At 34.4% G+C, this 24027-nt stretch overlaps 1 pseudogene; it reads left to right on the top strand.

Annotated features, from left to right (window-relative positions):
• Window positions 1-19484: 19484 nt before the first annotated feature.
• LOC122096387 lies at window positions 19485-20290 on the top strand (annotated as a pseudogene).
• The last annotated feature ends 3737 nt before the right edge of the window (window positions 20291-24027 follow it).

Here is a 24027-nt window from a genome sequence, read left to right as displayed (position 1 = left end):
AACAATTTATGAGACACTTTCTCAACCCACAGCTGGGTGCAATGGTACCTACCTTCCATCTGAAGCTATGTGGGAGGCTGAACAAATTAAAGTCAACAAGACTCTCTTCAAGGAAGGCAGGGTGGTTATGATGGGATATGCCTGTAATCCTAAGAAAGACAGGAAGCACAAGTAAGTCAGCATCTCTCAGACATATGCCCAGGCAGGAATTGAAGAAACTATCTCAAAAATAACCAGTGAGGAAATGGCTGGAAGTATGGGTTATAAGTATTGATTAGCCCAGTAAACAAAATATCCTGGGTTCAAAACACAATACCATCAGAAAAAAACAAAATTATCAGAGAGGTAAGAAAGAAAGAAAAAAAGAAATGTTAGAGAAAAACAATCCAACTGAGTACTATCATTACTACAGGAAAATGGAATAAATACAAAGTAGCGCACAACAATAATGCAGAATGTCATGGAAGGGAGAAAATACTGAAAGAAGTAAGGAAAAGAAAAATCAGATCCTCATTTACAAAGAAGTTACGGGAATAAGATAAGCAGCTGTCGTCTGAAAAGTAGTGAGATTAAAAATATTCAGAGATAAAAACCCTAAGCCAATAGCCCTATATGCAGAAACTCTGACATCATTTTCTATCTTTAGAAAGCAAAGGTAAAATAAAGAAAATCTCAGATAAATACTGAAATAATTTTTTGCAAGCAGACATTCCTTACAAATACTGAAGCAAGGTTTTCAGGCTGAAAGGAGGTGAGGACAGATGGTAATTTCAACCCACATAAAGAAACAAAGAGCTCTGGTGAAATAATTACGTAACTAATCAGTAGTAGAAAGGCACCATTTCATTTCTTCTCTTAACTAATCTAAAAAGCAATTGGCAAAAACCAACATGTACATAATATATTCCTGGGCTAGCATATAACACAGAAATAAAATATATTATTCTTAATAGGGTTGTCATTAACACACAAAAGGGGTGGATTGGAGCAAATCTGTTTTTGTCTAAAGATGATTATAGGTGTCAAATTAATAATTATAACAACATATTACATTTGTAACACTACTGGATATAACATGTACAAAAATAATACCACAAAAACAGGGGAAAAGGAGATACATTTTTATTACATTTATAAACATTTTGTTTTTAATAACAAAGCACTAAAACACCGAAAACAAAGACTTACACAAATAAGGTTGAAATAAACAATTGAACAAGGAAAGCTGGTTTAAAAAATAGACTCACATTGTCTATTTCTGTAAAAGAGATGAGCAAATTCCTGTAAAGATACAGCTATCAAAGCTAGCCTGAAAAAGACAACGGGAGTAGATCCATCTCTATAGAGAAGAGCTCAAAGCAGTAATCAAAAAAATTCAAAAAAATACACGAACAGCAGGGAGTGGTGACTCACATCTGTACCCTTAGCTACTGAGGAGGCTGAGATCTGAGGATCTTGATTCAAAGCCAGCCCAGGCAAGAAAGGCTGAGACTCTTTCTCCAATAAACCACTCAGAAAACCAGAAGTGGTTCTGTGGCTCAAGTGATAGAGCACTTGCCTTGAAATGAAGAGCTCAGGGACAGTGTTCAGGCCCAGAGTCCAAGCCCTATAACCCATAAAACAAGACAAAAAAACCAAAACAAAATAAAGCAAACAAATAACAACTAAATCCACTTGCTACTGAATTCAACCAAGTTAAAGAAGAATTTGTGCCATTTCTTCACAAATTTTTCCAAAAAGAAGATGAGGAGATAGTACTAACTCATATTGTAAGCCCAATATTATCCTTACAACAAAAATCAAAGAAAATGAAAATGTATATCTCTTAGGAAATTGGATGCAAAAATCCTCACCAAAATACTATTGAACCTTGTAAGAAGAGTGTACTTTGACAAGTGAGACTTTTCCAAGTAATTTAAGATTGGTTTCATATTTGAAAACTAATTAATGTGTCTAATCATTAAAAGCAAAATATGATTATCTAAGTAGTCACAGAAAAAAATCTTTCATGATGCTCTTTCAAGCTAAAACAAAACACACTTAACAAACTAGAAGTAGAAGGGAACTTCTTTACCTTTTGCAGAGACTTTGTTAAAAAAATAGTTTATTGCAATATCTAGTATATGTATGAGTCAAGCGGAAAAGGTCAGATAATGTGATGTTAGGAAAATGAACCCTTAGATATGTATTTTAATGTTTTTTTCTTTCATGCATTTGTTTCTAACGCATTTATAAGTTTATTTCTTTGTTGCTTTGTATGTCCCTCCCCCACAATATAACCCCTGCTTTCACTATATTTGATGTCAGTATAACTTGTGGAGGAGATGGGGAAAAACAAGTCGTTTAAGGATACAGGTGGACCTGTTGCAACAATGAGAAGAAGTACAAGTTGTCATGTCGAAAACGAGCTTTACAACGTTGGTGCGTGGGGGGGGGGAGGCTGGGAAGGGATGTGAAAGGTAAACAAAGGAGGAGGCTGCAATGCTTGATAAGAAATGTACGCATTATCCTGCCCATGTAATTGTAACCCCTCTGTACAGTATGTTCACAAAAAAAAAATAAAATAAAAAAAATAGTTTAAAGGCTTGTCTCACATAGAAGATGAGAATGTCTACTTCATTTCACCATTGAACCTTATAGGTTAGCTAGAAAAGAGTCAAGCAAAATAAATAAATGTTATCCAGATTGAGAAAAGAAGAATTATAGTATTTGCACTCATAGATGACAATGTTTATATAAAAGAAATCCTATAAAATTATTAGAATCAATAAATGAAATCAAGATGGTTGTAAGATATGAGAGCAATATGCAAAAATCAATTGCATTTTATACACTTATAATGAATAACTTAAAGAAAACAGTTAAAATAGAAACAATAATTTAACAAATTATAACAAAATGTTCAAATCTTAAACTCAAAAAAATACAAAATGTTGTTTGGCAAAATTAAAGATCTAACTGACAGACGTGAAGTGCATAAGCAGTGTTGGCCAAAGTCTGGAGGAATATTTGGAAGCCACATTAACAAAAAGTTTAGGTAACTCAAAACTCAGAAGCAAAAGCAAACAAACAACTCAATCATAAAAAGGGAAGATGGTGGTATATATTACACAGTGGAATTTTACTCATGAATTAGGAAAGAATGATATTGTATCATTTGCAAAGAAATGGAAGGACCCAGAAGCAATAATGGTAAGTGAAATAAGTCAGGCCTATAGAGACAAAGGATGCATGCTTTCTCTCACATGTGGAAACTAGAATTCATTTATAAATATGTGAGTAAACACTTCATGGTGGTATCCAAGTATACACAAATGTATTAACTGAAATATGGTAGATACAGGAGAGAATGCAAATTGTATAATTCCTTAGAAACGCTAACATATAGTCCTTGAAATAAGCACCTGGAAACTCATATACAAAAGGAGGTTTAAGGAGAGGGGGTTGAGGAATGAAGAGAGGAAAGGGGTAGGGTAATGTAGTAACAATATTTAATGCATATCCTATGAAATTAAGAAAATTGAGGGAAGTGGTGTGGTTGGGAGATATGGGGGAGAATGATGAAAGGGATGACATTGATCAAAATACATTGTATTCATAAACTTTGTTGAATGGCAACTCCTTTGTGCAACTATTTAAAATAATGAAAAAATATATTTTTTAGAAAAGGGAAGAAGAGAACAGATGTTTGCAAAATGGATCATAGATAGTAAACATTCGAACAGATACTTGACATCGTTAACTACTACGATATAGCAAGATCATGTCATATCTAACACAATCACATATATATTAATAATACAGCTAGGTGAATGGACCCAATCTTGTTGCATCAGTTTGCATGTGCTGTATATTGTTCCTATTACAAATCATTATTTAATATTACATTTCCATTTTATACATATAAACATACATGTATAAAATATACAAATATGTCATATTTCCTTATACTAATAATCATTTTAGACATTCAATACACTTCTAAAGTTTCCTAATTATGTAGTGATTGTTTCTCTATCTCTTTAATTTTATATCCATCTTTTAAAATACAAATTTATCATTTCTAATAATGTGAGTTTGGGTATGAAAATTCAGTTTCTGTTTTTCTGAGAGTATCTTATACTGCTCAAATAAGTTTAGCTAGGTATAAAATTTTATTTTACTTTTTTTGCAGCATTTTTAACCTATTATACTATTACTTAATTCATGCTTTCTCCTTTAAAAATTTTTTTTGTAAAAATGATACACAGAGGGGTTACAGTGACATAAGTAAGGTAGTGAGCATATTTTTTTTGAACAGTGTTACCCTTTCCCTCATTTTCTCCCTCTCCCCTCTCTCCCCTCACTTTCCCCCTCCTTCTTACATAGGTCACATTGTGTAATGCAGGCTGGCCTTGAACTTGTACTTCCCTTACCTCTGCTATATCTGTAATATCAGTGCTAATATTACAGGCTGTATCACATTATATTTTACTTGTTTGTGTTGAAAAGTTTAAACTCATTCTGTTATTTCTTAATGTCAATCGCAGTTTAGTTAGAAATACTTTTAATAGCTTATTTTTGTTTTGATGCCATTTAGTATTACACAATATTTCTTAATTTCCATGAATTTTTATGCTTGACCTATTTTGAACCTAGAGACTCATGGCTTTAATCAGTTCAAATGTAAATTTTCTCTACTACCACTTTTCAGGCCTTTTTAAAACTCCAATTATCTGGATATTATATATTCTCCTTCCTCCAGAAAAGAACCATTTTTCATAGTTGTTATCACTTTAATCTCTTCATTCTGGGAATGAATTCAGGTTTATTTCTAACTCAGTGATTCTTTTCAGCAAATTCTAATTATGATATACTATCTAACCAAACTATTGAGATTTTAATTACAAAAGTTTTTGTTTTTTTTTTAACATTCAAAGTTTTATTTGGAAGAACAAATGAGTAATTCCAATCCCTCACTTTAAGAAATTTCTTATTTCCTTAAACATATCAACACTCTTATTATATATATATTTTTATTTCCTGAGTTTTTAACTTAATATTTTTGGTATTTCTTTATTTTCTAGCTTTTGTGTATGTGTGTGTGTGTGTGTGTGTGTGTGTGTGTGTGTGTGTGCGCGCGCGCGCACGAGCATGTGCGTGTGCGTGTGTGTGTGCATGCACATGTGTTATTCTTGGGGCTTGAACTTAGGGCCTAGCTGTTATCCCTGAAAATTTTTGCTAAAGGCTATCAGTCTATTACTTGAGCCACAGCTCCACTTCTAGCTTTGTTCTAGTCATGGGCTTTCCTGTCTGGACTTCAGTCTTCAGATCTCAGTTTCCTGACTTGCAAGGATTACAGGCATAAGCCACTGGAATGCTGCTAATTTTGTTATTCTTTTAACCCTCATTTTTGTTTACTGTGACTCAGTAGGCTATTTTTAAAGTTATAGTTATGAAATTATATCTATTCAAATGTTACATGAAGAATGGGTCCAGAAAGTATTTTTTTTTTGTTTAAATTTTATTATCAAGGTGATGTTTGTTCACCTGTCTAAAGTAGCTTTGACAACTTCAGGATATTAAACCTTAACCCTATAAGAGAAAAGATATAGTATAATGAATTTTTAAATTTAATTTTGTTGTAAAGGTGCTGTGCATAGGGGTTATAGTTACATAGTGAGGTAATGAGTACATTTCTTGTGGAACATTGTTACCCACTCCTTCATTTTTCTCCCACTTTCCTTCCCCTCCTCCCCCTCCCCCACCCTAAGTTGTAAAGTTCTTTTCTAGCATAGTGTATTGTGAGTATCTTTGTTGCATCGGGTCACCCTTTCTCCTTTTTCACCATTTTGTTACTCCCTTCCCTTCCCCATATCAGATAAATGTATAAAAACATATATACAAGACACTGGGTACCAGAATAAAAAACAGTGACTATCGGGGCTAAACCAAAAGGAAAAATAGAATGAAATGAAATAAAATGAAAGAATGTGATACAATACATTGATGACAAGGTCAACAACATAAAAAGACCTCTTTTTTTTATATCTTGGAGTTCATTTCAATTAGCATCTTTTTTGTTGTTGTTGTTGATCATGGGGCTTGAACTCTGGGCCTGAATGTTGTCCCTCAGCTCTTCAGCTCAAGGCTGGTGCTCTACCCCTTAAACCACTGTGCCACTTCCAGTTTTTTTTTTTTTTACTTGTATGAGTGATAGTTTTGTATTTTAATTTCCTGTATGAAACAAATTATTACCCAAGAAAAAAAATACTGAATGTTTTTGGTGTGTGTGATAGGTCTGTACATGCATATAAAGGCATAGGATTACCAATAGTTATAAATTCCTTGCATATTGAATACAAGATATGGAAATGCAAGACGTTGCTTAATGCATATGTTTAGGTATGCTATCATAAAAAATAAGCCAGAATATCTGACTTAATTTACTTTTTTTGCTTCACCCTTTTCTTCTAAGTCTTTATTAAATACATGCAATGTGTTAGGCATTGTTTTAAGAGGAGCTATGATTCTAGAGAGAAGGGACTGTCTTCAGTTTATTAATTGTAATAATCTCCTCACTTCCAGTTTTCTGAGTGGAGATAAGAGTCTCATGGACTTTCCTGCCCAGGCTGGCTATGAACTGCTATCCTCAGATCTCAGCCTCTTGAGTAGCTAGGATTACAGGCGTGAGCCACTGGTGCCCGGCTAATTATCATCATTTTATATGGTCATATTTACATAGCTTGTGAGCTATTATGAGCCTCTAATAGTACTATCCTAGACATATACTAGTTATAACAAATGAGGGAAACTATGGAGCCTATGGTTCTTTAGGTCTGGCTTACTTCACTTAATATGATTTTTAAGATAGATTATTTACAACCCTACTTGACATTTAGGAAGATTCATGCCTTATTTTAATTTGACCATTCTTCCAGTAACCAACAACACATTCTGACTAGTGCATGTGAACCACAATCACACACACATGCACACATATAAACATGGCATTCCTTCCATCCCCCACCTCTCCTCACTCTACCCACCCCCAGAGGTTGTAAAGTTCATTTCCAACATAGTGTCTTGTGAGTATCATTGTTGCAATGGGTCATCCTGTGTCCTTGTTTCAGCATTTTGTTATTCCTCTTCCCTTACCCAAATTAGATACATGTATATACAAGATGCAGGTTACTAAAATAAAATACAGTGATAACAGGGGATATACTATAGGGGGAAGAACATACAGAAGAAACAAAAGAAAATCACATGATACTATTGCTTGATTCACTGTGAACTAGCATACTCTCACTTGTTCTGGTTTTAAATCTACTCTTCTTTTATATTCAAATGGACCTGCTCTAATTGCTTCTGGAGTCTTTCCTTGTTAGCATTAAACACTCAAGCAATTATGATAGAAATTCCATGCTCCATTTCACAACCATCTATGCCCATGTTCTACTTTTCTTCTCTTTTCTGTGTAGATATATTTTCTTTTCCTAGCCAATTATTTCATTTTTTATAAGTGTGCATTAATCATATAAAGGCTTTTTGCCATGATATTTAAATACACACATAGATTTCTTTGAAGTATAGTTCTGAGAAGAGCAACAGAGAGTCACACCTATGATCCTCACTATAAGAAATTGAGAAGATATGGTTCAAAGAAATCTAGGCAAAAAAATTAATGAGACATATATTTCAACTGAAAAGGCCTAGGGGTATATGTTTGTCATCACAGCTACTATGAGAAATGTAAATAGAAAGATCTCCATTCATGCTGACCTGGCTAAAAAAAATCAACTATCTAAAACAAAACAAAACAAACCGAATAAAAAAGAACTAACAGCATGATTTAAGTGATATAATGCTTGCCTAGCAAGTGCAAGGCACTAAATTCAAAACTGAGAACTATAAAATAAAACAATGTCTGCATTTTCTCTTTTGTTTTGCCTCTATTCATAGACTGACTGACTGATGTCTCATGCTCCTGCTAATCAGTTCTCATGGTTTTCTCTGATATTGATTTCAACCTAGTTACTTTGCTATCCAATCTTTGTGGTTCATTCCTTACCTCTGAAATTTTGGAAAGCATGATTACTGCCAGTTTCTTCTTCATTCCTGAAAACCTCTTTTTTCTTTGCCTCTGTGATATGACATTCTCCCTGCATTGTTCTTGCCTTTCCTTTCTTTCTAGAACACTTCTCTATGTAGAGGTGCTTGTCTGGAAAGTGTCAGATATCAACCAGCAGTCCATAAGCTTAAGTCACAAAACCCTTTTCCTAGGACACAGCAGAAGTTACAGTGTTTTGAGGATTGCCTTGAAACATCAGGCTCTGGGGAGAAGGGAGAAGGATTTATTAACAGAGAGATCTGTTTGGAGGCTTGATATGATAAGTTAAGCTTGAGGAGGATTGATGGTGATCTGAAGTCAGCCTGGACAAAAATTTAATAAGACAGTATATTAATCATTAAAAGTTGGGCATGGTGGTCTGCAGCTCTGATTCCAACTAAACTGAAAGACAATATAGGAGATTGTAGTCTATGGTGACTCAAGCATAAATAGGAGACTACATTGGAAAAGTAACTAAAGCATAAAAGGGCTAGGAGCATGGCTCAAATGTTAGAGCACCTGCCTTTCAAGCACAAAGCCAAGAGTTCAAATCCCAGTACCACAAAGAGAGAGAGAGAGAGAGAGAGAGAGAGAGAGAGAGAGAGAGAGAGAGAGAGAAGGAGGGAGAGAGAGAGAAAGAGAGAGGAAAAAAGAAAAGAAGGAACAAAGAGAAAGAGGAAGGAAAGAAGGAAGAAAAAAGGAAGACAGTTCTATCTAGGAAACATTTAAAGGCTTGCAAAGCCTTGGGGAAATTTTGATATTAGTGTCTTCTAAATGGTTGAAAATACTTATCTAGTGAATGGAAAAATATTAGGGGTCAGGATATAGGTTGGGTAGTCACAAGAGAACTAAAACAAGAACTGAACATAGGAAATCATTGAATAATGTTTAGAAAAACAAGGAGTATAGAAGATTGAAGCAAGTTTGATCGTGGCTGTATAATCCAAAGAGGATTAATTTTGGACTAAATTGGGAAATAGAGAATGTAAAGCAACAATAGAATGGATGTAGAGAGGAGGGTTAGGAGTTGAAGAAGTCAGGTGTTCTTCTGTATTTGTGTAAGGTTGAGAAAGAAGTCTAATCTTTAGAATAGTAGTAGTGAAGGGTGCTCATAGGAAACACAGGCCACTCTGCTAAATGTTAGGCAGTAAGGTAACCTAAAATCCATAGATGTGCCCATTTCATTATTGCTGCTATTCGGTTAGTCTTAAGCACAAAGGTTGGGGAAAAAGTAAGTATTCAATGTTTGTTTAATAAAAATGATTGGATGGTTATCAAGTGCAATGAAAGATAGCAAGGTGGCTTGTAGGAGTGGGTGGGATGGTATAAAAGTAAATAATCTTTTTTCCATTTAAAACTTCAAATCTTAAATTTCAATAGTTTAAAAAGTGTTTTTCCTGTTGATTAACAAAGGAAATCCTCTGAATGGTCATATACATATTTTTCTAAGTTTATATTGAAGAAGTGGATTATTGATGTTAAAACACATACCTTGTCTTCTCAGTTTCTAAAATCAGTAATTATCAGTACTAAGAATTCTACTTGTAGAAATCTAACATCATGTTGTGCTCTAACATACCTTCCTTTGCATAATAACTCAGAAATTAAGAACCATGTCTCTACATGTGTGGCATATTTAAAATATTGGCTCAGATATGCTTTGTATGGCTCATAGATAATAGAATGTGTACTCATTTCACCAAAAATAGTTTTTACAGGATCCCTTGCTCTTTCAATATTCCTTTTGTTAGCCTAGATATTCAGAGCTATGAACCTGCCAATCATATCTGGATTCAATAACTGAGAGCATAGACAAAAATATAGAAAAGATAAATTGTTTCTTATGCTGCTATTCCTGAGAATACAAAACAGATATAAGGACAAATTTTTTATAGAATTCCTTTTTCCTTTGCCTTCCTTTTAAATACAGGTAGATACTCTTGATATAATTCACTAGATAATAAAAAAATTGAAATGTGGAAAATAAAAAGTGGACTGTATGGGGACCTTAGAACTTGAATAACTGGTAAATTCCAGGGTGCTCATTTTTATCTCCCATACAAACTGGACTTAGAAGAGCCTTTCAACATATTCAACCAAGAAGAATAGACATGAAAACAAAGAAAACAAGAATAGCTTCAATTTACTTGATAGACAGGCTATCAAGGAAGAAGCAGCAGAGGCCCAGACTGGGTGGCAATGGATTCCAACATCCTCACAGAAATGGTTATATAAGATCCCAAATAGGTCAATGAAAAATGCCCCAACTCTCTCTGATAACACAGGACATGGAGCTGGAGAGCTCTTTCAGAACCTATATGGTAGATTTAAACAGTGCAACTACTTGATCTAACACAAGAGTTATACAGGACAAGTGCTTAATATATATTCAAATGTCTCCTGTTATATGGCAAAGGGGGAAACGCAAAATCAAAATGAGAAGAGACGATAACAGAAGCCCACATTGACATGAACCAGATATGGGCTGAACAGATCTTATCCAAACTTTATGAGACCATAAGATTTCAACTTCTAAATTTTTTAGAATTCTGGAACATTTTAGAATTCTCAATCCATGATGAAGTATCAGGAGGAAGAACCCAAGTCTGAACTCAAAATTTATTTATGTGTCCTATGTACCTTTTATCTATACCTTGAAGTTAAATTTACATAATATTTTAAATAATTTTATATGGAAAAAGTTTTTGCATTTCAGCTGGAGGTGCTGGGAAATATTGACTAAACTGCTTTGTGCCTGAGTTTTGGCTGAGTTCTACCACATGGGGTCAGATGCAGAATCACGTCAACATTCAAAAAATTTCAGAGCTTAGAGAATTCAAATTAAGGAGACGTTCACTCTGTATTGATATTACAAGGAAAGAACTCAAAGTAGTCATAACACAATATCCTTTGGACATAACTAGTAGAGAAAAAGGATTGTATTTTTAAAAAAACATATGAAAGGATATAAAATAAATTACATATCTGAAACATTTAATAATTCAAATGAATGCCTTGGTGTAGGACTTCAATAGAACAATGGAGATGATATGTTTATGTAATCAGTACAACTGTACATAAATGAACAGAATTCATTCAATCTGAACAGCAGAGGGAAATAGTCTGAAAAAAAACACAAACCCACAAATAGACTTGTGGACCACAACAAAATATCTACCGTTTCTAACAGGAGTGTCCCAGAAGAAAAAGAAAAAACATGTAGCTGAGATAAAGTGTTAAGAAATAAAGTCTGACAGGTTTTCAAAGTTGGTGACAGATATGAACTACAGATTTAAGAATATAAAAGAAATTCACAGAGGATCGGTTGAGAGAAACTCTTGCCCTGCACATAACTAAATCTCTTAAGCAAAGCAATATCAAAAGCCTTAGGGTGATCTAGGGATAAACAAATAGCACATGACCCTTAGCGAGAAGTGAAAGTTGAATAACAGATTTCTCATCTGAAACCACAGTATAAGAATGGAAGTGACATGATTTCCACATGCTGAAGGAAAAGGATTACTAATGCTAATTTGATATTCTACAAAACTGTCCTTCAGGAAAGAAGGTGAAATAAAGATGCACTGAGTTGAACAAACCATGGAAATTGTTTAGAATAAAGGGAATTCTCCGAACAGAAAGGAAATGATTCCATAATGTGGAATGAACCTTGAATAAGAAAAATATATTATGTAAAAGTGAAGGTAAATCAACATGATTCTTCTAGCAAATATTTCTTAAGTTATGTCTAATGAAGGAAGGCAAATTTTAATGTGTCTTGGTGCTTTTTTTCTCTCATTCTTTACATGTACATACATATTACAATTACTATATTTATACTAGTGCAGATAAAGAGACCCAAAGTTTGCGTAGATTTCAGTACTTAATTTGAATGCGGTAGCAGGATATGAAGGGTTCATATGAATGTTCGGACTAGAGAGGAAGTAAATGAACCATACAAAAAATGTGCTCAAAAGTAATATAGGTAAAGGAAGAAGTTGGGATTCTAAAAATATTCAAATAACTTACATACAGGAAGTTATGTGAAGGCAGAGGAACTACACTGACCATGAGAAAATCTTGTTTTTAACAAAATTTATATATCTAAATCTAATTTATTGTGTAAATAATCCATTTTGAGTTAATTTTTGTGTAAAATATGAAGTTTAGGTTTAGGCTTATTTTTAAGCTATACAATTTTCAATGTTATAAGTGCGTCTAACAACATTTAGTCAACACACTAATTTCTTTCTGTTATGTTTGCTCATGCCTTTGTCAAGAATCAATTGTGTCGATGTCTTTGTGGGTTATCTGTTTTATTTGATAGAAATGTGTCAATTGCTCTTTTAATAAATTCTTATTGCTCTTTATTGTAAGTCTTGAGAGTGACTCCTAGTTTTTGTTTTAAAAATTAATTATCAATTTTAATTCTTCTTCCTACATCAAGTATAAAATAAAGATTTTATATCTATAAAATATTATTTAACAGATTATATATGTATATATCTATTTCATTATTTCATTGGTACATCTAAAATATCTTCAGATATTTTGATAGATGTGCTGCCCTTTCATACTACCTTCACACATTTTCTATGCCATGAACAAGGTATGCATTTCAAATCTTCTGTAAGTTTTTTCATTAGTTTTTGTAACAGCACACAAATCTTGTGTTTATTTTGTTAGATTTAGATGTAACTAAAATTTCAATATTATATATGTTACCCAGAGAAGTGAAAATTTATATCTTCATGAAAACTTGCTCATGAAAATTTCCAACCTTTATAATCTTCCTAAGTGGGAACAATCCAAATGTTCTACAGTGGATGAATAACTAAGTAAAGCTTAATGCATATATACCATGGAATAATGTTCTGTAATAGAAAGGAATAATTGACATAATATCCAATGCTACACTTATACTCTCCCTAGTATAATATTCTTAAAATGACAAAATGGTTATAATGAAGACATGATTAATGGTTCCCAGGGATTAGGGAAGTGAGCTGATAAGGTTGGGAGGGAAATGGGTCTGGTTATGAAAGGGAAACTGGATGGATATTGTAAGTGATGAATCTTGTCTTTTAAATTTTTGTTTAGTTATATTTCACTATATACATTACTTCAGCTAATTTAACTACTGCGCATATCAGATATGTGGGTGATTTTTGAATGAATGATTGTCTAAAACAAATAAACATTGAAACATTAGTCTTTTAGTGGCATAGATTGTCTTCTTTGATTACTTTTACAATTTAATGTTTTTAAATGTATTTTGCTTACTTTGTTTTTGTTATCTTCAAATACTTGTAAAAAGGGATTGCAAATTAACATGCCCATTTTCACTCATTTCATCTTTCTTCCTCCCCTTCCATGTATCCCACTCACATTCATCTTGTTTCCTATTTTTACTTTCACATATGTACAATGAATACTATGACTATATTTATCTACCCTTCCTCTTTCCTTTTCTCCTCTCTTCCTTTAACCATCATTTTTATTTCCCTCTGACAAAACATATTTCAGCTTTCTGTTATCAATTTTGTTATCAGTTATTTGTTTAAAGGGATTACAGCATGGAACCCCACCCTTTGTATATCGTAGTGTAGTCTGTTTGATTGTGTGTGTGTGTGTGTGTGTGTGTGAGTGTATGGTTCTGTATATGTTTATATATATGTATATATTAGTTGTAATTTCCATACATGAGAGAAAACATACATTCTTTTATATCTCTGAATCTGAATCACTTCACTCAGTATAACATTTCCAGCTCCATCCTAGACTGTGGTGCTAATTTTACAAACCAACACATGTGTGCACAAATAACAAGTTAAAAATGAATTCCAAGAATGAAAGGCAAAGACAATATAGCAAGTTCTTCACCCTCTCTTAGCCTGGCAAATCGCTGAAGGAAATGGAAGTCATTGGAATTAGGTTTGGTAATTTTACTATTTGAGGACACTGAAAAGTATAACATTCACTGTCTTATTTCTATAGAACATGTTTGTAAAATAACAATATTATTTTTGTCTTATTTGCAATCCACCTGTGAAGATTAGGATCTGACATACTTACCTACATTTAGTTACCTGTGGTTAAGGGACTTTTCCATGGCATAAAGCTGGGTAATAAAATGGCAGGACAGAAGGAAATCTCTAGATTGGGGCCCTTTGGGCCACACTAACTTCCGCAAGTATCACGCATTCTTTCTACCAGAGCTTACCTATCTTCCTTGCAGCACACTTCCTTGGTTAGCCACAGAGCCCACACCTTGTCTTCTAGAGGTCAACTTCTTAAAAATAACTGGGGAAGTGTGTTTGAGTCTGATGATGCAGGCTTTATGCTCTAGAAGATAAGATTAGATATAATTTGATTGTCAGTGACAATGAAGGTAGTTGATCAAAGAGGTACTTTAGCAAGAGTTTTCTATTTTAAAACATAAAAAAATTGGAATATTTTAGTTAAGAGTAATTTTTACAAAGACAATTAGGAAGAATTAAATATATGATTGTAAAGAGAGGAAAAATTCAAATATTTATTGGGTACCAACTGTAAATATTGGGCCGAATCAAGACATTTAAATAGTGTAGACCATGTGTAACAAATTTAATAGCACCTTAAACACTATAAAATAAAAACTAGGTTTACTAATAACATGCAATAACAAATGTTTATTGATATAATAATGATTAAGGAATTAGAAGTAAACCTCTGGGTTCCAGAGATTTCTAATCATGAAAAGAAGGTATACAAATAGTATAAAATAATGCTTATGCATTTTCCAAGAATTCAAACTTGGACTGGATGGGTTAATAAAGGTTAATAATAATAGGTCAATAAAGACCTCTGCCAAGGTTAACTTTTGCCTGCATCATTAAGACATTTTTATATAACAGTACACATATTTAAAACCAATCTGGTCCCCTGTGGATATTCTTCCATGCCTAAAATGGTAAACATCTCCAAATGGAATATATCCTGTCTGTGATAGACAACTGATGATAACATATACTTAAAGAGAGGATCATATAATCAGGAGAACTGGATCAATGAAATCATGAAACTAGAACTTAAGAATGGGGAAATTAATTTACCAGCCTTTACTTTGCAAAGAACTGACTTGTGTGCTGGGGTTCTAAAGGAGAATTGTCTCAGTACAATTTTGTGGCTGTGCTAGTGATTCTCTTTCTTTGTTGTAAGAATCACTAGAAGAATATATTGAAAATGAGAATCTCAGGCTTCACTTGTGTCCTCACCAAAGATGAAGTCTGGAAGAGGATACTCCATCTCCTCACCCATCTGGTCAATTCTTCCACTCTGAGAAGATCATCTGGGAAGACATTTTATGGCACACTCAACAGATATATCATTCACGTACTGCTAAGCAGCAGAATGAAAACTCAGAAAAGGTACCTAGTCCTGTCTCCCAAGTTGAGTTAGCAAAATGTAGATTGCTTTAGCAACCACCTGCTTACTGTACTGTCCTATCTCGGTCCATTCAGAACAAGGGAGCTGCATTCCATGAATCAACATCTCTTTTTTTCATATCATCTTTGCCCATGTCTAAAGTCCTGGACACCTGTGTTGCTAATAAATGGCACCTGGTCTTGCCCATATCCTGATAATTTTTTTATAAGGGGCAATGTCACAGCAAGAAAACAGCATTGGAGGCAATGTGAAACTGTTTTCTCATAAATGTCTTTGCAAGTCTATGAATTACCACCTTCAGGTGTCTCTGTCTCTGTCTCTGTGACTCTGCCTAAATCTTTGAGAGGTCGTGTCATGATCAGATACAGACATATATATGAGGATCACACACTTTCTTTCCTGGCAACCCCTCTCTTCTACAACTTCTCATACTAGATTAAAATAAGAAAAACATTTGTTCATAGCAAAAATACAGATCTCTCATGGAAAAAAGAGAGAGAGAATATTACATTTTTCTAAAGCCTGTTTCCTATTAAGCCAGACTTGATTGGTTTCAGACCCAAGAGTGCTTATTTCCATGGTTTCCTTAAAGTTATATTCCCCCAGAATCTTTCCTTTTCCTATTTTTTTCTAGGAGAAGTAACCAAAGGAACACATTTTCAACCTTGACGGTATCTCCTAAGAGATTAGAAGAATCAGTTAACTTCTTCCTGTATTTGGACTGTCAGTTTCAATATTCTCCCTGATATTGCTTTATTTTTTTTAATCACAGTCTCTCAGCAATAGCAAATTTTTATTCATGCACATGATGGCTGTGATTTTCCAGATAGAGTTTTGTGCTTTGGAACTTGAATTGCAATGCAATTATCTTTCTTCTTCTTCTTCTTCTTTTTTTTTTGTACTCTTGCTTTCCAGGGAGATAACCCTACAAATTTTGATTTTCTTGACATAGTGTGGACTCCTTTGAATTGCAAATTTTCTTTCCTTTATATTTTTAGGCTGAAATTCTTATATTGCAAAATGCATTTTATATATTTATACACACATTCCCATATGCATATAAACCCGTGTTTATTAATTCAAATATAGAAGTTACCTAATAACTATCAGCATTACTTTGGAAGCTTGTCTTATTTTAATATTTTCTTGTGAAAGCACAAGAAAACATTTCTTCCAATCTTTTAAAAATGTGATTGACTAATGTACTCTATCAGCCAGTGACATTTTCACCATTCAAATGAGTACAGTCTGTTTTCCAGAAGTGAAGAAAATGTGAATATTAGCCAGTAACTTAGCCCAATTTTAAAGTTGAAGAGGAAATTCTGAAATTTTGGTTGTGATATTTCTAATGATTAAACTTAGGATGCTAAACTGACAAATAGTCTTGAAAAAACCCTACATGAACTATTGATAAGAATCTGATAAGTGGGGGGCTGGGAAGGTGGCTCAGTGGTAGAGCGCTTGCCTTGCATGCAAGAGGCCCTGGGTTCGATTCCTCAGCACCACATAAGCAAAAAGAAAAAAGCCGGAAGTGGCGCTGTGGCTGAAGTGGGAGAGCGCTAGCCTTGAGCTGAAGAGCTGAGGGACAGCGCCTAGGCCCAGAGATCAGGCCCCACGACTGGACATCCCCCCCCCCCCCAAAAAAAAAAAGAATCTGGTAAGACGGATAGAATCTTGCCCCTTTTCTCAAACTATATTCATGGTTTTACAAACATGTACACACACACACACACACACACACACACAAATTTGGTAAAGATTTCAATAAGCTTTCTTTTTTTTTTAAATTTGACTCAGAGCATCTGAGTAATACCAGTGCATACTGATGAGGGTCATTCAGTAATGACTTTGTCACACTTGAATCCATAGTGTGTCATGCAGTGTGTGCCTAAGGTATAGAAGCTTGATGTATGATTGAATATCTGTTTGTTTCTTCATAAACATAGGTAAATGTCTCTCTTATCTTTAATCTTTTTATTCTGACAGTCCTGGGGCTTGAACTCAGGGCCTGGACACTGTCCCTGAGCTTCATTTGTTCAAGGCTAGCACTCTAACATTTGAGCCACAGTACCACTTCTGGCTTTTTCTGTTTATGTGGTACTGAAGAATCAAACCCGGGGCTTCATGCATGCTAGGCAAGTACTCTACCATTAGGCCACATTCTCAGCCCTCTTCTCATCAATCTTATAACTCTGAGAACTGCATTGAAATTTAACTTTCTATAAGTCTGACCAGTCTACTTAGTTATCCACAAATCTCTTCTAATTTTTTTGGTCTAAATACATTTTGAAATAGCCCATATATTAGGTTTCCAGGATCTCTGTCAGTCATAGTTATACTACTGTACTCCTCTGAGCTCTTATATATCTGCTTCTTAAAATGTGTATCTAAATATTGCTTTGATCACCAAAATAGAATAATGCCCATCATATTGAATATGAAACTTTACTATATTTACTTTCATATTTTCATGTATTGTTATTCATAGACATTTATAGCACAATAATTTGAGAAAGATCATTGTCTTGTAGCATTGTCTCCTTGCTGGAGGTAAATGAAGGTACAGAAAGTTAGCAAATAGAGAAATACTCTGAACTTGAGAAAATCAGTGCTGGTGCGTGTAAACAGATATTTCTCAAAAATAGAAATGTAAGGGCTGGGAAGGTGGCTCAGTGGTAGAGGGCTTGCCTTGCATGCATGAGGCCTTGGGTTCGATTCCTCAGCACCCAATAATTAGAAAAAGCTGAAAATGGTGCTGTAGCTCAAGAGGTAGAGTGCCGTCTTGAGTTCAAGCACCACAATGGACAAAAAAATATAGAAATGTATTTAATTGATGGGATATGGGAACTTTTCTCAACAGTCTCAAAACTTTTGTGTGCATAATTGAGACTAAACATGATAGTGGAAAGTCCTGGATATATTAAAATGTGGCATACCATTGGCTAATCAGATTCAAAACAAATGAATTACATTGGTGCTTATTTTTTGAATAAGTACAATGGACTAATGGATCAAGAAAATGTTGGAGGTGGGAAGGTGGCTCAGTGGTAGAGTGCTTGTCATGAATGCATGAGGCCCTGGGTTCGTTGATTCCTCGACACCACATAAACTGCAAAAACTGACAGTGATGCTGTGGCTCAAGTGGTAGAGCACTAGCCTTGGGCCGAGTAGCTGAGGGTTAGCACCCAGGCTCAAAGTTCAATCCCCATGGCCGACAAAAAAGAAAGAAAGGAAGGAAGGAAGCAAGCAAGCAAGAAAGAAGGAAATGAAGAAGAAAGAAAGAAAGAAAGGAAGGAAGGAAGAAAAAAGGAAAGAAAGAAAAAAGAATGAATGAAAGAAAGAAAGAAAAAGAAAGAAAAAAAAGAAAGAAGAAGAAAATGTGGTTTATGTGCACAATGGAATTTTACTCATCTATTAGAAAGAATGATATTGTACCATTCATAAAAAAACTGAAAGATTTGGAAAAAATATATATTAAGTGAAGTAAGCCAGTCCTGGAGAAACAAAAGTTTCATGTTTTCCTTCATTTGTGGTAGATAGAATGTACCTATATACCTATAAGTAAATGTGGGGTGGTATGCAAGTGGGTACAAATGAATAAACTGAAGTAAATAGATTCTATGGAAAAGTCAAATAGTATTATCTTTTAGAAAGTCTAGATTGAAGCCTGACAAAATCAATATGTACACGCCAGGGGAGGGGGTAAGGGTAAATGAATGAAGGGGGAAGGAGAGGAAAATGCCATCAAGAATTCATTGTATACACCCAAAAATTAAGAAAAGTAAGGGAAGGTGTGGGTCAAAGGGCAGATGAAATTTTGAGGGGGTGACCCTGGCCCAATATGCACGTATGCATAAACTGCTTTGTTAAATGGCACAGTACTTAAAGGTAATTTAAAACAATTTAAAAATAATTGATGAGAGTGTGGCTGCACAGTTCATAGAGGAAATACTAGCTGGATATCATGAGTGGCTGTTGGGTGTTCATTGGGTGGCTCAACTCAGAGGTGAGGGAAAGAGTAGAAAGACTCTTATGGGTTATGTATGGATCAGAGATATCAATCTAAAAAGAGGTTTTGGTTTTGTGGAATTTGAAGATCCTGGGGATGCAGATGATACTGTATATGAACTTGATGGAAAGGAACTGTGCAGTCCAAGGGTTACTATTGAACATGCTAGGGATTGATCCTGAGGTGGACAGGGTAGAGGATGCAGTCGCAGTCCTTAAAATGATAGATGAAATGCTCCACCTATAAGAGCAGAAAATGGACTTATAGTTGAAAATGTATCCTCAAGAGTCAGCTGACAGGATCTCAAATATTTCCTGAGACCAGCTGAGGAAGTAACCTTTGCAGATGCTCATCGACCTAAATTGAATGAAGGGGTGGTTGAGTTTGCCTCTTATGGTGATTTTAAAAATGCTATTGAAAAACTTTCTGGGAAGGAAATAAATGGAAGGGAAAATAAGTTAATTGAAGGCAGCAAAAGGTACAGTAGGTCAAGAAGCAGGTCTCGATCTCAGACCAGGCCTCTAAGTCTCAGAGCTAATCTTTATCTCGTAGTCGCAAGTCTTACAGCTGGTCCAGAAGCAGGAGCCAGAGCCGGAGCAAATCTCATTCTGTTAGTAGGTCTCCTATGCCTGAGAAGAGTCAGAAACATGGTTCTTCAAAGCAGATCTAAGACTCCAGCATCTGTGGATCGTCAGAGGTCCTGGTCCAGGTCCTGATCCAAGTCACAGTCCAAGTCCAGATCAGTTGACAGTGGCAATTAAACTGTAAGTAACTTGTCCTGGTAGCCTTAAAAAAATTCCCAAACCAAATTTGCTACAAATTCTGGTAAGTATGTGCTTCTCAGTGGGGTGGGATTTGGATGGGGTTGGGTAGGGCTGGATTTCTTTGTAGATGTGGGCCACCAAAGGGCTGTTGAAAACCAATTGTATTAAATGTCTTTTGATAAGCCTTCTGCTCACATTTTTGTGAATGTCTGAAGTGTAGAGCTTGTGTTTATTGACAGAGCTCTTTTATAACTAAAACAACATTATTTTTTGGTTTTAGAAAAATTGACCATTTTAGTTCCTATTTGTTCAAATATGTTAAGAATACATTTAAAGCCTCAATTAAACTAATTGTTGGCTTTGGACACTTAAAAGAGCTTTAAATTTGCTTGTATATAAAGAGTTTTACTTGTTTGTTCAAGCATCCTTCCACCTACCTGTTAACAGCTGCAGGACAAACACATTAAAGCAACTGTGTTATTGATAATAAAATATTACAAAAAATTGAGGTCCTCAAATGTTTAAAAATGGGCATTTTGAAATACTGTGCATTTAAATATTCTATTGTTGGATTTTTTTTTTTTTACTATTTTCCTCTGGAATTCCCATGATGCACATGAATATGCTTGCTGGCATCCCACAGGTTCCTCAGATTTTTAAATTTTATCTTTTTGTTCCTTACATAGGAATTTCAATTGACTTTGAGTTTGTGGATTCTTTCTTTAGTCCTAATTTGTTATTGAAACTCTCTAGTGAGTTCTTCATTTCAGTTATTATACTTTTTAGCTTTACAATTTCTGGTGGTGTTATTGTAATATCCATTTCTTTTTATTGATATTCTCCATTTCTTCATACATCACTTTCTGACTTCCTTAAGTATTTATCTTTTATTTCCTTTACTTATTTGAGCATATTCTAGCACTTGATTTAAATCTCTGTCTACTAAGTATATACTGTCTTGGGGACAATTGATGTTAATTTCTTCTGTGAAAGGGGCTATGATTTGTTTTTGTTTCTTTGAATGTTTTATAATTTATTTGTTGACATTGAACATTTTGAATCTTAATCATCCTTAGGGCTCATTTCTTTTTCTTTTTAGCTATAATTTTAGCTATTTATTTACTTGAAGGGTTTTAAATACTTTTTACAGGTCCCAACATCTGCATCTTTAAGCTTTGCCATCTTGATTATCTTTTCCCTCCTGAGTTGTTGCACTTCCACTTTTTAAAATATTGAATTATTTGTATCTGGATTACAATATCTTGCACATTGTAGACGTATTATATTATGGGCTTCTCAATTGTTTTTAGAATCCTTTGAAAGAATGTTCATTTCCTTATTTTATGTGTAATCAACTCAGTTAGTTTCAGACTGGAAGCCAGCTTTTGTTGGCTTTGGATCTAAGGCCATTTTTCAAAATCCTTGAAGTATTATTTTGACTCAGAGCCAAGAGCCAATATAAAACCTGGATTTCAGTCCTCATTCAGTCCTCATGTTTAGTTTGCAAAGCCTTTGCTGTATGCCTTGGGATTGTTCTATATGCATAGAAACTGGGGAGGAGCCTAAGACTTTATATACAAACTTAAACAATGCCTTTCTCAATGCTGTGGTTCCCCTTTTCCAATCTGCAACAGGGCTATTTTCTACTGGTGCTTTAGTTAGTCAGCTGGAGTTTATTTTCTTACAAGGTCTCCTACTTTTCATGACTAATTCTATTTAAGGAAAAATCATTGAGAAAATATTTTTTTAAAAATCTCCAGTCTCCTTTCGATATTCTTTCAAGCACAAGATCCCTTTTCCCAGGTGGAAATGAAAAATCTAGTGTGCCTAATAACATTTGTGTATGTGTGTGCTGGGGCATGAACTCAAGGCCTGGGTGCTGTCCATGAGCTATTTTTCTCAAGGCTTGAACTCTACCACACTGGGCCACAGCTCTAGTTCTGGCTTTTTTCATTGCTTAGTTGGACTTTCTTGCCTCAGCTGGCTTTGAACCACACACCTTAGATCTCAGCCTCCTGAGTAGCTTTTATTATAGGCATGAACAACCAGCCTCTGAGTAATATCAACTCTTCTACAATAGCTATTGGTATATACATTTCCAGACATCATGATAGTTTAGTCTTGATCATGTTTCATTTGCTGGGTTACAGTATGTTAATATTTTCATTAATCATTAGTCTCCTTCTATTTTCTTAGGAAGCTTTCTTAGGAAGAAGCCAGGAATGATGGCCTTGTGCTGATGTCCTGCCAAGGTCATGTCATTGTTCTTTCTTGGTCTTCTCCACTTGCTGCAAATTGGTAAATGTTTCCGAAGGTTTGATCATAACCAGATTTGGGGTTTTTTTTGGCAAGATTATCTGTGTATTTATCATTGGGAAGTGAAAGTAAATTCTTTAAGTAACAATGCTTTTCAGGAAAAAGCCTCCAGAAGCATAGATGATTTTGAATTCACTGTTCAAGACTGGAAATGTACAGAAAAAGCCAGCTCATCTTCTTGATGACATATAATTTTTTTAAAAAATAGTTGTAGAAATAGGTTTCAATTATTATTTATGATATTTTAATGTCGCAAGGTCAAAATCCCCTGTGAAGAACATGATTTCTTCCCTTCTCCTCCAAAAAAACATGTGACCAAAGAAAAGACACATGACCATATATGTGTATACAAAGGAACCCAACTAAAACTGCTTCTTCTTACCACTGGGTAGACAAGCACCTTCTCCTCTCTATTTACCAATACATTCTCCAAATCTAATGTCACAAGGAAATAGATGTGAGGTTTTTTATCAACTGTCCCTTGAATGCAGCTCTCAATAAAACACTTATTCTTTTATGTGTAAAAATGATACATAGTACTGGATTCTATATACATTTTGACAGGGAACCCCTTACTTGTTTTCAGATGTACTCAACCTGCTGTCTGGCTATCTGCATATTTTTTTGCGATATTAGTTATTACTGCTTAAAAAAACTAAATCCACTGATCTTTGAGAAGAGTTAATTTATGATATTGTAGTTTTGTTTCAGTTTGTATAGTAGGTCTCTACAGGTAATCAATCAATACTTTTTAGCATCACTACATATCATAGATTTGATATTTTTTAATCCAATTGTAGCTATTGTCATCATAAAAACTCATATTAAGCCAGGCGCCAGTGACTCACCGCTTAGTAAAAGGTGCTCAGGAGGTTCATATCTGAAGACTGTAGTTTGAAGCCACAGGAAAGCAAGGCAGGAAAGTCCATGAGTAGTAAAATGCTAGACTTGAGGGAAAAAGCCCGGATCAGTGCGTTTAAGCCCCAATATCATCACAAAACAAAATAAAAGCAAAAAAAAAAAAAGGAAACCCACATATTAAAATCTTCTTCCTACTATTGAGTCAATTAAGAAACTTAAATTTGGTATTGAGACTTTCTGACAATACTATATGGCCCTGATGTATAAATTGATTTGGGGTATACTTATTGCTGATTATTTGTAGACTTTTTTTTAAAAGAACAGAATTTTAAAATGTACCTGGTAGCCTAATATTTTCAATTCATCTTCAGGTTTTAAGAATTTGAATTTAAGTTCCTCTGTGTTTAATACAGGTAAGAGAGAAAATGAAATGATTTTCTCTCCCTTACCTTCTGTAGATGCTCTCTAACAAAAGCTAGATTAAGAAGAGAAAATTAAACAAGTTCAATGACACAAACTCTTCTGTACAAATGCGAGATCACTGAGATAATTGAGTA

Source organism: Dipodomys spectabilis, unplaced genomic scaffold (genome assembly GCF_019054845.1).
Source record: "Dipodomys spectabilis isolate Male_0828 unplaced genomic scaffold, ASM1905484v1 ptg000015l, whole genome shotgun sequence".
NCBI classification, from domain to species: Eukaryota; Metazoa; Chordata; class Mammalia; order Rodentia; family Heteromyidae; genus Dipodomys; species Dipodomys spectabilis.
This window is presented reverse-complemented; position numbering and strand designations above follow the sequence as displayed.